The sequence below is a fragment of the Zingiber officinale genome, chromosome 9A (assembly GCF_018446385.1).
Source record: "Zingiber officinale cultivar Zhangliang chromosome 9A, Zo_v1.1, whole genome shotgun sequence".
Lineage (NCBI taxonomy): Eukaryota > Viridiplantae > Streptophyta > Magnoliopsida > Zingiberales > Zingiberaceae > Zingiber > Zingiber officinale.
Genome location: NC_056002.1, coordinates 92764557 through 92776722, shown reverse-complemented (window position 1 = coordinate 92776722; position 12166 = coordinate 92764557).

Genomic DNA, 12166 nt, shown 5'->3' with positions numbered 1-12166 from the left:
CGGGCACAGGCGCCTTGCCTTTAGTAGTCACGGCGGCCCGGTCGGAGGGTCGGACCACGGAGGTAGCCGAGCCCAGCGGAGTCTCTATTAGAGTGTATACTAAAAGCCTAGCTTTTGGTATAAACATTTATCTAGAAATAAGAATCACATTGGTCAAATGTCTACATTTGTGATAAATGTAGTTGTTCAATTAATTTATATTGTAGATAACATAGTGTGTGGTGTCACACACAGAGGATCATGTTATCAGTACCTTATAAATTATAAACAGTAGCTCACGACCAAAATGGAAAGGAACAAACCATTAGAAGGTCGTAGTGTAATTAGGTATCAGTTTATCTTGACTGTATAATTACACTAGTACACTTAGAGTGTATTGAGTAGGACCATTTGAGGTCGTTTCTTTTATACTGATTTTATAAAGAAACAAAGACCTCGGTTATTATGGAAGTGTGTGCTCTTAATCCTGATATAATAACAAGCACATATATTTGATATTTATTTCTTTAATTTATCAATGGGTGAGATTTAGTTCGATGAATCAATAAACCCGATAAGTTGGGAAATGGTATCACTTATAGTGTGTGTTGTTGATTATAGAAGGAAACTGTGTCCTAGAGATACTAGGTTGATAATGTCCCCAAGAGGCGCTCATAAGGATTGTCATGTTAAACCCTGCAGGTGGACTTAGTCCGACATGACGATAAGGTTGAGTGGTACTACTCTTGGACATAGATATTAATTAAATGAGTTGTCAGTAACTCACTTAATTAGTGGACATTCGATATCTTAAACACAGGGAGACTAACACACTCATAATAAGAAGGAGCCCAAAAATGTAATTTGGGATTGGTGCGTAGTTCAATGATAGTTCTCTAGTGGAATGAATTATCATTGATAAAATGTTCTGGGCGAACACGGATGCTTAATTTTATCGGAGACCAAACCAATTCCTCCTCTCGGTCCCTATCGTAGCCTCTTATTTATAGAGTTCTATACCCACCTATACCCACCTTCTAAACCCACCAATAGGGGCCGGCCAAGCTAGCTTGGGAACAAGCTAGGGCCGGCCTAGGTATAAAATTGCCTAGCTTGAACCCAAGCTAGTAGGGCCGGCCAAAATAAATTAAAAAAGAAATTTAATTTTAATTTTTATGTGGAAGATATAATTTAAAGAGAATTAAAATTAAAATATCTCTCTTGTAATAGATCTACAAAAGATTAAAGAAAAAGATTAGATCTCTTTCCTTATTTGTAGATTGGAGAGATGTTTTATTTTCTCTTTAAATATTATCCACATGTTGATAAAATTAAAATTATAGAAATTTCCTTTTTATCAACCATGAAGGGATTTTGAAGAGAAATTAAATTTACAAGAACAAATAAGGAAATTTTTGTTGATTGGAAATTTTTTTTTTGTGGCCGGCCATATGAATTTAATGGGGAGTTTTATTTTATTAATTCCTCATTAAATCATATTAAGGAAAGCTATTGATATTATTTTTAATAAGTTTCCTTAATTGTCAAGGCCAAGGATTATAAAAGAGGGGGTTAAGGTGCCTTGAAGAGAGACAATATTTTTATTTTTCTCTCCCTCTTTTCTTCTTCTTGTGGCCGGCCCTAGCCTTTCTCCTTTCTTCTCTTTTGGTGGCCGAACCATACATCTCTTGGAGCTCTTGTTGGTGGCCGGACCTAGGAAGGAGAAGAAGAAGAGGAGGAAGCCTCATCTTGAAGATCCTTTGGAGCATTGGTGGTGATCAAGTTCTTCTTCCTTGGAGGTGGTTCTTCTTGTAGCCGAACCTTGCTTGGAGAAGAAGAAGGTGCGTGGTGGTTCTCATCTCGGAAGATCGTCGCCCACACGACGTCCGGGATAAGAAGAGGAATACGGTAGAAGATCAAGAGGTTTTTCTATAAGGTATAACTAGTAATTTTTCTTTCCGCATCATACTAGTTATTTATGTAAATAATACCAAATACAAGAGGCTTACGATTCTAGTATTTCGAATATGTTTTTCGAAGTTGTGTTCTTTTATTTTTCTTTTCCTTGTGATTTGATTGTTCCTTTTGGTTGACCTAAAGTTATTTTAGGAAATTAAATATTAGCTTTCCATAAAAGGTTTTGTCTAGTCGGTGGTGGTTGTTCCCATATCCAAGAAGGCCATGTGCCTCGCCACGTCAGTACTGGGAACCAATTATGGAAATTAATATTTAATGGAATTAATAACTTAGGTGATTTGGATCAAACGTATTAAGTTCCGCAGGAGATCCAAGTATAAACCTTAAAGAACAAATAGATTAAGTTTTGGATCAAACGTGTTAAGTTCCGCAGGCGATCCAAAATTTAATTTAAAAGAACACATGGTAGCTAGGAAAAGGTTCAGACCTTTGTACAAAATTTTTGTACAGTGGAACCTCTAGGTTTTCCGAGTAGCAACCAACAAACATGATCTCTAGGTTTTGCCTCCATATAATAGTTTAAATGCTACATAACGAAATAAACTTGTTTACGCGGTGGTGAGTACTTAGTTTTATGTGTGTGATTGGACCCTTGGACATGTCAAGGGCATTTATATGTGTGTGCATGATTGTATTATAAAATACAGCAGGAGCTGTATTTAGTTTTATTATGATTTTATTTTGATCTAGATACATGTACATTCCTTTTATGGAATATAGGATCAAAATTGTAAAATTCTATTTATGTCGCGGATCGAATCTTGCAAGCGTGGAACCTTCTAAGGACCGGAGGCAGCAGAACAAGGAGCAAGATGGATGCGACAACTAGACCCGGTGGCGTGGCCAAATATGGCAGAAACTTGGGATGACAACACACGGAGGACAACTAGAGATAAAAGCCATAATAGTTGAAAATTAGATTTTCTATTTATTGCTTTTATATTGTCGGTGTGTGCATGTTAGTTTACAAGTTTAGTAGGCTAGCATAGTTAAAAATTCCTCATTAATAAATAACTAAGTGGGAGAGGGATTTTAAATCCCATGGTCTCCATTACTGGTTTGTAAGTGATGCAAACAAGCTTACGCGTTGGCTCGAGTGCCTTCCTCCATAACGGATGAGCTTGTTTCACTAGAATAGACTTCCATTTTTGGATGACTATAGGAAGTTAATTAAGAGCGTGTGATCTTCCCCAACGGAAGGGGCATAATCTTATTAATGGACTTAGTGTCAAGTAATGGTATACACTTAGACACATCTAATGGTATCCTCCCCATCGGAGTCACTGCTATTATTTGTGTGACCAAATGAAACCAACTATTAATTTGTCATAAAACAAGGTTGACAAGATAATAAATTAAAGGGTTAAAACCCCTCTTACAAATGATTGATTTTGTATACGTCCACACTAACGTGGCATACAAAATTAACGGTGTTTGAGATAATTTTATTTGTCATAAAGTTACGTTGACAAGATAGTTAATGGGTAAAACCCTCCTCTTACAAATGTTGATTTTGTATACGTCCACACTAACGTGGCATGCAAAATTCACGGTGTTTTGAGGTGTTGGTAAATTTAAATAGTATTGTTAGAGGAATCAATATTATTTTAAATTTAGAGTCTTGACCAAATATTTGATTAAAGATAGACCAACTATTAATTTTATTCGTCATAAAGTAAGGTTGACGAGATAATTAAATGATAAAATTTCCTCTTTGAATTTGTATACGTCCACACTAACGTGGCATACAAAATTCATGGGGATTTTTAAGGAGTTGGTCTTAACCAAATATTTTTGTGATTCTTAGGAAGAAGGTCAATCCCTAGCTGATATACTTTAGGATAGACTTAGTGGTCCCAATTATAATTGATTGGAAATAGAATTTGGACATTAAGGTAGACTGTTTTTTTTTTTAACTAAGAACAATAGAGGTGTATTTTATTCATTAGTTGATACATGTTTAGTGGAGTTATCTACCGGTACCTGGAGTGTAGATACATGATGCCATTAATCATGTCTGCAATTCATTGCAGGGTTCCAGGAAACCCGACAACTAAATGAAAGGTAAATCACCGTCCATATGGGCACTACTGTAAAAGTGGTAGCTATTGCAGTGGGAGATGTTTATCTTTTGATAAGAATAAAAAATGGATTTTAAGTAATTGTCTTTACGTACCAAGTTTAGAAAGAACCTGATTTCAGTTTCTAAACTATTATAGATATTGTGTCTATTTTGATAACAAAGTTGTTATCAAGAAAAATAGAGAAGTTATCTATTCTGGTATGATGGTTGACAATTTATAATCCAATAACTCCCATGATGCAACAAATGGAAATTAGTAACACATCTTCTAATTTTAAGAGAAAGCAACCTTCGAAAATGAACCAATTATATCTTTGACATCTAAGGCTAGGTTATATTAACTTAAGTAGGATTCATTGGTAGCTGATGAACTTTTGGGTTCATTAGTAGTGGAAATCTTTCCAACCTGCGAGTCTTACTTGGAAGGAAAATAACCAAGAAGCTTTTAAGTCCAAGGGGTATGGAGTCAAAGATATGTTGAAATCGGTTCATTCTGATTTATGTGATCCTATGACTATCCAGACAAGAGGTAGTATTGAATATTTCATCTATTTTATAGACAACTATTCAAGATACAAATAAATTTACTTAATGTACCGCAAGACTAAGTACTTTGATTAGTTCAAAGAGTACAAGGCTGATGCGGAGAAATGTTAAAGTAAATGTCACTATGGTAAGATCATAGTGGCAAGTACCTCTTGAGATATTTTAGGAGTCACTTATCAGTAGTTGGATTTCAACCCCAACTAACTGCACCTGGTACACCCCAACAAGGATGGTGTAGTAGAAAGAAGGTAAAAGACTCTTATGAAATAATTAGATAGATGATGAGTTATTCAGAAAATTACCAAATTTGTTTTAAGGATAAACTCTGATAACGAAAGTAAACATAGTACCTTCCAAGTTAGAACTCTCTACTCATATAGAATTGCTGAATAGGTGAAAACCTATTTTGAAGCATATTCGGATTCGGGTAATCCATCACATATGTTAAAGAGAGACAATGATAAGTTGGATAGGAGTTCACTTGTTTGTAAGTTATCCTAGATAAACAAAAGTAGGTTTATAGTCTTAAAAATCAGAAGGTCATTGTTAGCATCAATGACTGATTTTTTAGAAAAGGACTATATAATGAACCACGTGCTCATAAGTAAATTTGTTCTTAAGGAAATAATAAAGGACATGTCTAACCTAGTACCAACTGTACAAGATGAGATACCACAAGAAAACTGCAACACGTATCACAAATTGATACACAATTACAGAAAGTGTCTTGTTATAGTGGGAGGGTTGTTATGCAACCTAGATAGGTTCATGTTTTGGGAGAGTTTTTGGACTCGATCCCTGGAGGACATAAACCTGATCTCCGGTCATATGATGAAGCACTCCAAGATAAAGATGCAGCATCTTGGCAAAGAGTAATGAATAAAAGAATTAGAATATATGTATTCTAATAAAATCTGGAAGCTTGTAGAATCACCAAATGGTGTAAAATCCGTTGGGTGTAAAAAGGTCTATAATAGGAAAAGAGGGATAGACAGGAAGGTAGTAACTTTTAAAGCAAGGCTTGATGAAAAAGGAAACTTTTTCACTGGTAGCCATGCTTAAGTCTATCCGGATTCTTTTATCTATTTGGCAAGTAGATGTCAAGACAGAATTCCTTAATGGAAGTCTTGATGAAAGCATCCATATAAAGCAACCAGAAGGGTTCATTGCAAAGGGCTAAGAGCATCTTGTGTGCAAGCTCAATCAGTCTATGGACTGAGGCAAAGCTTCAAGGTCTTGGAACATCCGGTTTATTAAAGTAATCCAGACCTATGAATTTATTGAGTAAACAGATAAGTCTTGTGTATACAAAAAGGTGTGATGGAAACGTGGTGGTATTTCTTGTACTATACGTAGATAACATTTTTGGTAGTTGGAAACAATATCAAAATGTTGTCAGAAGTAAGGGTATGGTTGTCCAAATAATTCGATATAAAGGACTTGGGAGAATGTATATATTTTTGAGATCAAAGTAATAAGGGATCTAAAGAAAAAAAAATATATTTTACTTATCCCAAGCTTGATACATCAGAAAAAATCCTTGCTCGTTTTAAGCATACAAAACTCCAAGAAAGGTTTCTTACCTTTTCAGGACGGAGTAACTTTATCTAAAGATATGTCTCTGTAGACATCAAAGGAGATAAAGGAAATAAAGGCAGTTCTTTATGCTTCGGCTGTCGGAAGCCTAATGTATGCTATGCACGAGATCAGAAATCTGTTTTGCCAAGGGCATAGTTAGCAGATATCAAAGTAACCCTAGACAAGGACATTGGACTGCAGTAAAGCATATATTAAAGTACCTTAGAGGCGCTAGAGATTATATGCTAGCTTACAAGGCAGTTAATTTGGTCCCTGTGGGTTACACGGATTTTGGCTTCCAATCGGATAGGGACAATAATAAGTCAACCTCGGGGTTTTGTGTTTACTTTAGGAGGTAAAGTCATAACTATGGAAGAGTGATAAGCATAGGTGTTTTTCTGGACTCCACCATAGAAGCTTAGTATATGGCAAACCTCTGAGGTAGCCATAAAAGCTGAATGACTCAATAACCTCAAGATAGACTTAGATATGATTTCTGGTTTGTCCAAAGATTATTACAATTTATTGTAATAATGTTGGTGCAGTAGCAAACTCGAAGAAACCATAAGTCTATAAGGCAAGTAAACACAATAGAGCGCAAGTACCACCCAATACAAGAAATTGTATAAACGAGGAGAAGTTATTGCCGCCTAGATTGCATCAGGTGATGACCTATAGATCCTTTCACTAAGGTCCTTAAGGCAAGAGCTTTTGATGGGCATGTTGAAGGGTTGGGAATCAGATGTATGGCAGCAGATATGGCAGCTTAGTCTTTTAGTATAAGTGGGAGATTGTTAGAGTGTATACTAAAAGCCTAGCTTTTGGTATAAACATTTATCTAGAAATAAGAATCACATTGGTCAAATGTCTACATTTGTGATAAATGTAGTTGTTCAATTAATTTATATTGTAGATAACATGGTGTGTGGTGTCACACACAGAGGATCATGTTATCAGTACCTTATAAATTATAAACAGTAGCTCACGACCAAAATGGAAAGGAACAAACCATTAGAAGGTCGTAGTGTAATTAGGTATCAGTTTATCTTGACTGTATAATTACACTAGTACACTTAGAGTGTATTGAGTAGGACCATTTGAGGTCGTTTCTTTTATACTGATTTTATAAAGAAACAAAGACCTCAGTTATTATGGAAGTGTGTGCTCTTAATCCTAATATAATAACAAGCACATATATTTGATATTTATTTCTTTAATTTATCAATGGGTGAGATTTAGTTCGATGAATCAATAAACCCGATAAGTTGGGAAATGGTATCACTTATAGTGTGTGTTGTTGATTATAGAAGGAAACTGTGTCCTAGAGATACTAGGTTGATAATGTCCCCAAGAGGAGCTCATAAGGATTGTCATGTTAAACCCTGCAGGTGGACTTAGTCCGACATGACGATAAGGTTGAGTGGTACTACTCTTGGACTTAGATATTAATTAAATGAGTTGTCATGAACTCACTTAATTAGTGGACATTCGATATCTTAAACACAGGAGACTAACACACTCATAATAAGAAGGAGCCCAAAATGTAATTTGGGATTGGTGCGGTAGTTCAATGATAGTTCTCTAGTGGAATGAATTATCATTGATAAAAGTTGTGTGTTCGGGGCGAACACGGGATGCTTAATTTTATCGGGAGACCAAACCAATTCCTCCTCTCGGTCCCTATCGTAGCCTCTTATTTATAGAGTTCTATACCCACCTATACCCACCTTCTAAACCCATAGGGGCGGCCAAGCTAGCTTGGGAACAAGCTAGGGCGGCCTAGGTATAAAATTGGTGGCGCCCTAGCTTGAACCCAAGCTAGTAGGGCCGCCAAAATAAATTAAAAAGAAATTTAATTTTAATTTTATGTGGAAGATATAATTTAAAGAGAATTAAAATTAAAATATCTCTTGTAATAGATCTACAAAAGATTAAAGAAAAAGATTAGATCTCTTTCCTTATTTGTAGATTGGAGAGATGTTTTATTTTCTCTTTAAATATTATCCACATGTTGATAAAATTAAAATTATAGAAATTTCCTTTTTATAAACCATGAAGGGATTTTGAAGAGAAATTAAATTTACAAGAACAAATAAGGAAATTTTTGTTGATTGGAAATTTTTTTTTTTGTGGCCGGCCATATGAATTTAATGGGGAGTTTTATTTTATTAATTCCTCATTAAATCATATTAAGGAAAGCTATTGATATTATTTTTAATAAGTTTCCTTAATTGTCAAGGCCAAGGATTATAAAAGAGGGGGTTAAGGTGCCTTGAAGAGAGACAATATTTTTATTTTTCTCTCCCTCTTTTCTTCTTCTTGTGGCCGGCCCTAGCCTTTCTCCTTTCTTCTCTTTTGGTGGCCGAACCATACATCTCTTGGAGCTCTTGTTGGTGGCCGGATCTAGGAAGGAGAAGAAGAAGAGGAGGAAGCCTCATCTTGAAGATCCTTTGGAGCATTGGTGGTGATCAAGTTCTTCTTCCTTGGAGGTGGTTCTTCTTGTAGCCGAACCTTGCTTGGAGAAGAAGAAGGTGCGTGGTGGTTCTCATCTCGGAAGATCATCGCCCACACGACGTCCGGGATAAGAAGAGGAATACGGTAGAAGATCAAGAGGTTTTTCTATAAGGTATAACTAGTAATTTTTCTTTCCGCATCATACTAGTTATTTATGGAAATAATACCAAATACAAGAGGCTTACGATTCTAGTATTTCGAATATGTTTTTCGAAGTTGTGTTCTTTTATTTTTCTTTTCCTTGTGATTTGATTGTTCCTTTTGGTTGACCTAAAGTTATTTTAGGAAATTAAATATTAGCTTTCCATAAAAGGTTTTGTCTAGTCGGTGGTGGTTGTTCCCATATCCAAGAAGGCCATGTGCCTCGCCACGTCAGTACTGGGAACCAATTATGGAAATTAATATTTAATGGAATTAATAACTTAGGTGATTTGGATCAAACGTGTTAAGTTCCGCAGGAGATCCAAGTCTAAACCTTAAAGAACAAATAGATTAAGTTTTGGATCAAACGTGTTAAGTTCCGCAGGCGATCCAAAATTTAATTTAAAAGAACACATGGTAGCTAGGAAAAGGTTCAGACCTTTGTACAAAATTTTTGTACAGTGGAACCTCTAGGTTTTCCGAGTAGCAACCAACAGTCTCTACCTGGCGCCTCTTTTGCAGTGGCTGTTCTTCCTCCCGAACGGACCCTTCCTCGGGGCCCGTTGGTTCCCTGGAGGGGGTTGCTCCGCTGGCCACCTGCTGTTGAGAGGCCCGAGCGTCCGATTCGGCCTGGGTGCCGCTCTCTCCTTCGTGAGAACCGACCGGCTGAATACCCAGCGTCTCCATTTCCTTGGTCGCCGCGGCCTCCAGCGCCGCTGCTTTTCTCTTCAGGACGCCGGCCATCACCGAGTCCATAACGATGTCAGCTGCATGAAAAGAAGAAGAAATCAGTTAGCAATTAAAGCAAATGCCCAAGCAAAATTCTTACCGAAGCTGGTCGGAAGAGGAGTCCGTATAGGACTCAGCCCAAAAATGTACATCACTCCCTCGTGAAGAAGTTTGTTGATGTCGAGCCGCAGACCGGCTAGTACATTTGCGGCGTGAAGATAATCCGGTCGGGTCTTGAATTTCTTCAACTCGGGAGTAGGAGGTAGACTGACCTGCCACTGGGTCGGAAAGTTTGGCTGACTGGGCATGCGGATGTAGAAATAATAGTCCTTCCAATGTTTATTGGAAGTGGGTAGTTTATTGAAGAAGACCAGACCGGGCCGAGCTTGGAACATAAAGGTGCCCGGCTCGGCTTGCTTAGGATAAAAGACCTCCGGTCGGAGGGGAATGTTATGAATCTTAAACAAAACGACAACACCGCAGAGGAGACGGAAGGTATTTGGTACTAAACTTCCGAGCAGCACGCCAAAATAATTACAAACGTCTACTATAAAAGGATGCACGGGGAACCGCAGACCGGCGGTAAATTGGTCGCGGAAGACACAGAAACCGCCGCGCGGCGGTCGGTGTGGTCGAGCGGCGGGACCAGCTAGGCGAACTTCGAAATCCTCGGGAATTTCAAAATTGTCAGCCAAAATATCAAAATCCCGTTGTTCGAAACGGGACCGCATGGTGGTATACCATGGGCCTAGGGATTGTTCTTCGGGATGAGAAGAACTGGCCATGATCCAGACAGAAGAAATCAAAAAGGAAGTTTCAAAGATGAAGAAAAGGAGTTTCAAAGACTGGAACTAGGGGAAGAAATGCGAATTAGATACCGGAAAGGAAGAAGGAAAGATCTAAAATCTTACTGAGAGGAGAGGGATCGAAGAAAGGCGCCGAAGAGCGTCAAAGGGCAGAAACAAGATCGCCGGAACTCCAAAGCGCAGAGGGCAACAGTAGAGGTAATGGAGGCAAGTGAAGGTGAGAAGGAAGTGTAAGAATTTATAGGGTGAGGGTCGGGCGGCCTCCACCGTCGGATCCAGGTTACAGGAATCGAAGCATGCATCTAGCCGTTTATTTCGAATTGCTTCGATCACATCAAAATATCATGCCACCGCCTCCGTACTCCGATGGCGTTGCTCCACGTGGCAGTCAATCATTCGGAGCATTTAATGAAGGTATGATCAACCTTGATGTCGAAGATTGGCGCAGAACGCGAGGAGATCCGGTGAAGGCCATCATCGATTCATTCAAGGATATCTTTACGGCTGACCGGGCGGAAAGTATCAGCATGGATGAGCTGTTCGGCTAGACTCACAGTCCAGTCAGTCGGACTATGCGCCTCCTTCGACTAGACTTGAAGGGGAGGCAAGTGATCCGGCAGTAAGAATGGGGGACCCCATTTAGCAGAGTCAACGCCCCGTGGAGGGCACCGGAGCAGCCGCCCATCCGGGGAGAGTGTGGTCCGACCAGACGGGTGGCCGTAGACGGCCGGTCTGACCGGACTGCCGGCCGGCCGATGGAATCGAATACTCGGAAGGGTTCGGCCGGCTCGCGCTTATGGTTGGAAGGCACCCTGTCAAATCGGGGTTCCGACGCTCAGTTGAAAAAGTCATGGACCGAGCTGACCTTCGACCGACCAAAGTCATAAAGCACCCCTGTTTATTAGTCTCCACAAAGCACAAGTAAACTACTGCGGACGTCCGGCCGGATGTTGAGGGAGCTGTCCGCCCGAACAACAAGTTCGGAGCAAGGGAAAAGGACAAGAGACTTCTTTCTCTGACAGCCGGTAGGTTTCATGTGTGTGCCATGCTCCAAATCTTGTGACAGGGGATTATGCTGTCCCATCAAGGGCATGCTTTGACTGTAGCGATATGGGTCAAGTAAGCTCTCTGACAAGTACATGCCGAGGTATGGGTTGCTGACACGTCTGCACTTCGGTAAACGTGCATTAGATCTCTCCTCGCTCTATATATAGAGTCTCTTACTTCACCGCAGGTACGCGGAAAATCACTTTTGGAGCCACCTTGTTTATCGTAGTTTAACTGACTTGAGCGTCGGAGGGTCGCCGCCGGGAACCCCCTTCCCGGCCCGACTTCTGTGCAGGTTAGCCGGAGCATCGCGCCATCCGTTGAAGATCTACATCAGCGAGTCGGAAAGCGCCACGTGCCCAGCGTTTGTTGGCTTCTGGTTCGGACAGGATCAACATGTTTTAAATTTATTTATTCAAGATGGATTAAAAATTTTAGAAAATTATATTGAACTAATTAGAATTATAATTTCTTATTTATGGTCGCACTCATCTATAATGAAACAATAGGATATATTTTATAAAACTAATGGAATGAGACCTAAAATTTTTTCACATGATGTGCCAACACGTTATAATTCAACATTCCAATTATTACAAGATTCATTTCAATATAAAGAATTATTATATTTATTTTTTTATACAAAATACTAATACTTATATATATTTAACAATGGAAATTTGTAATAGTATTTGTGAAATTTTAAAAGTATTTAATGATATAATAGAACAACTTTCCAGTATTTATTATCCCACTACTCAATTAG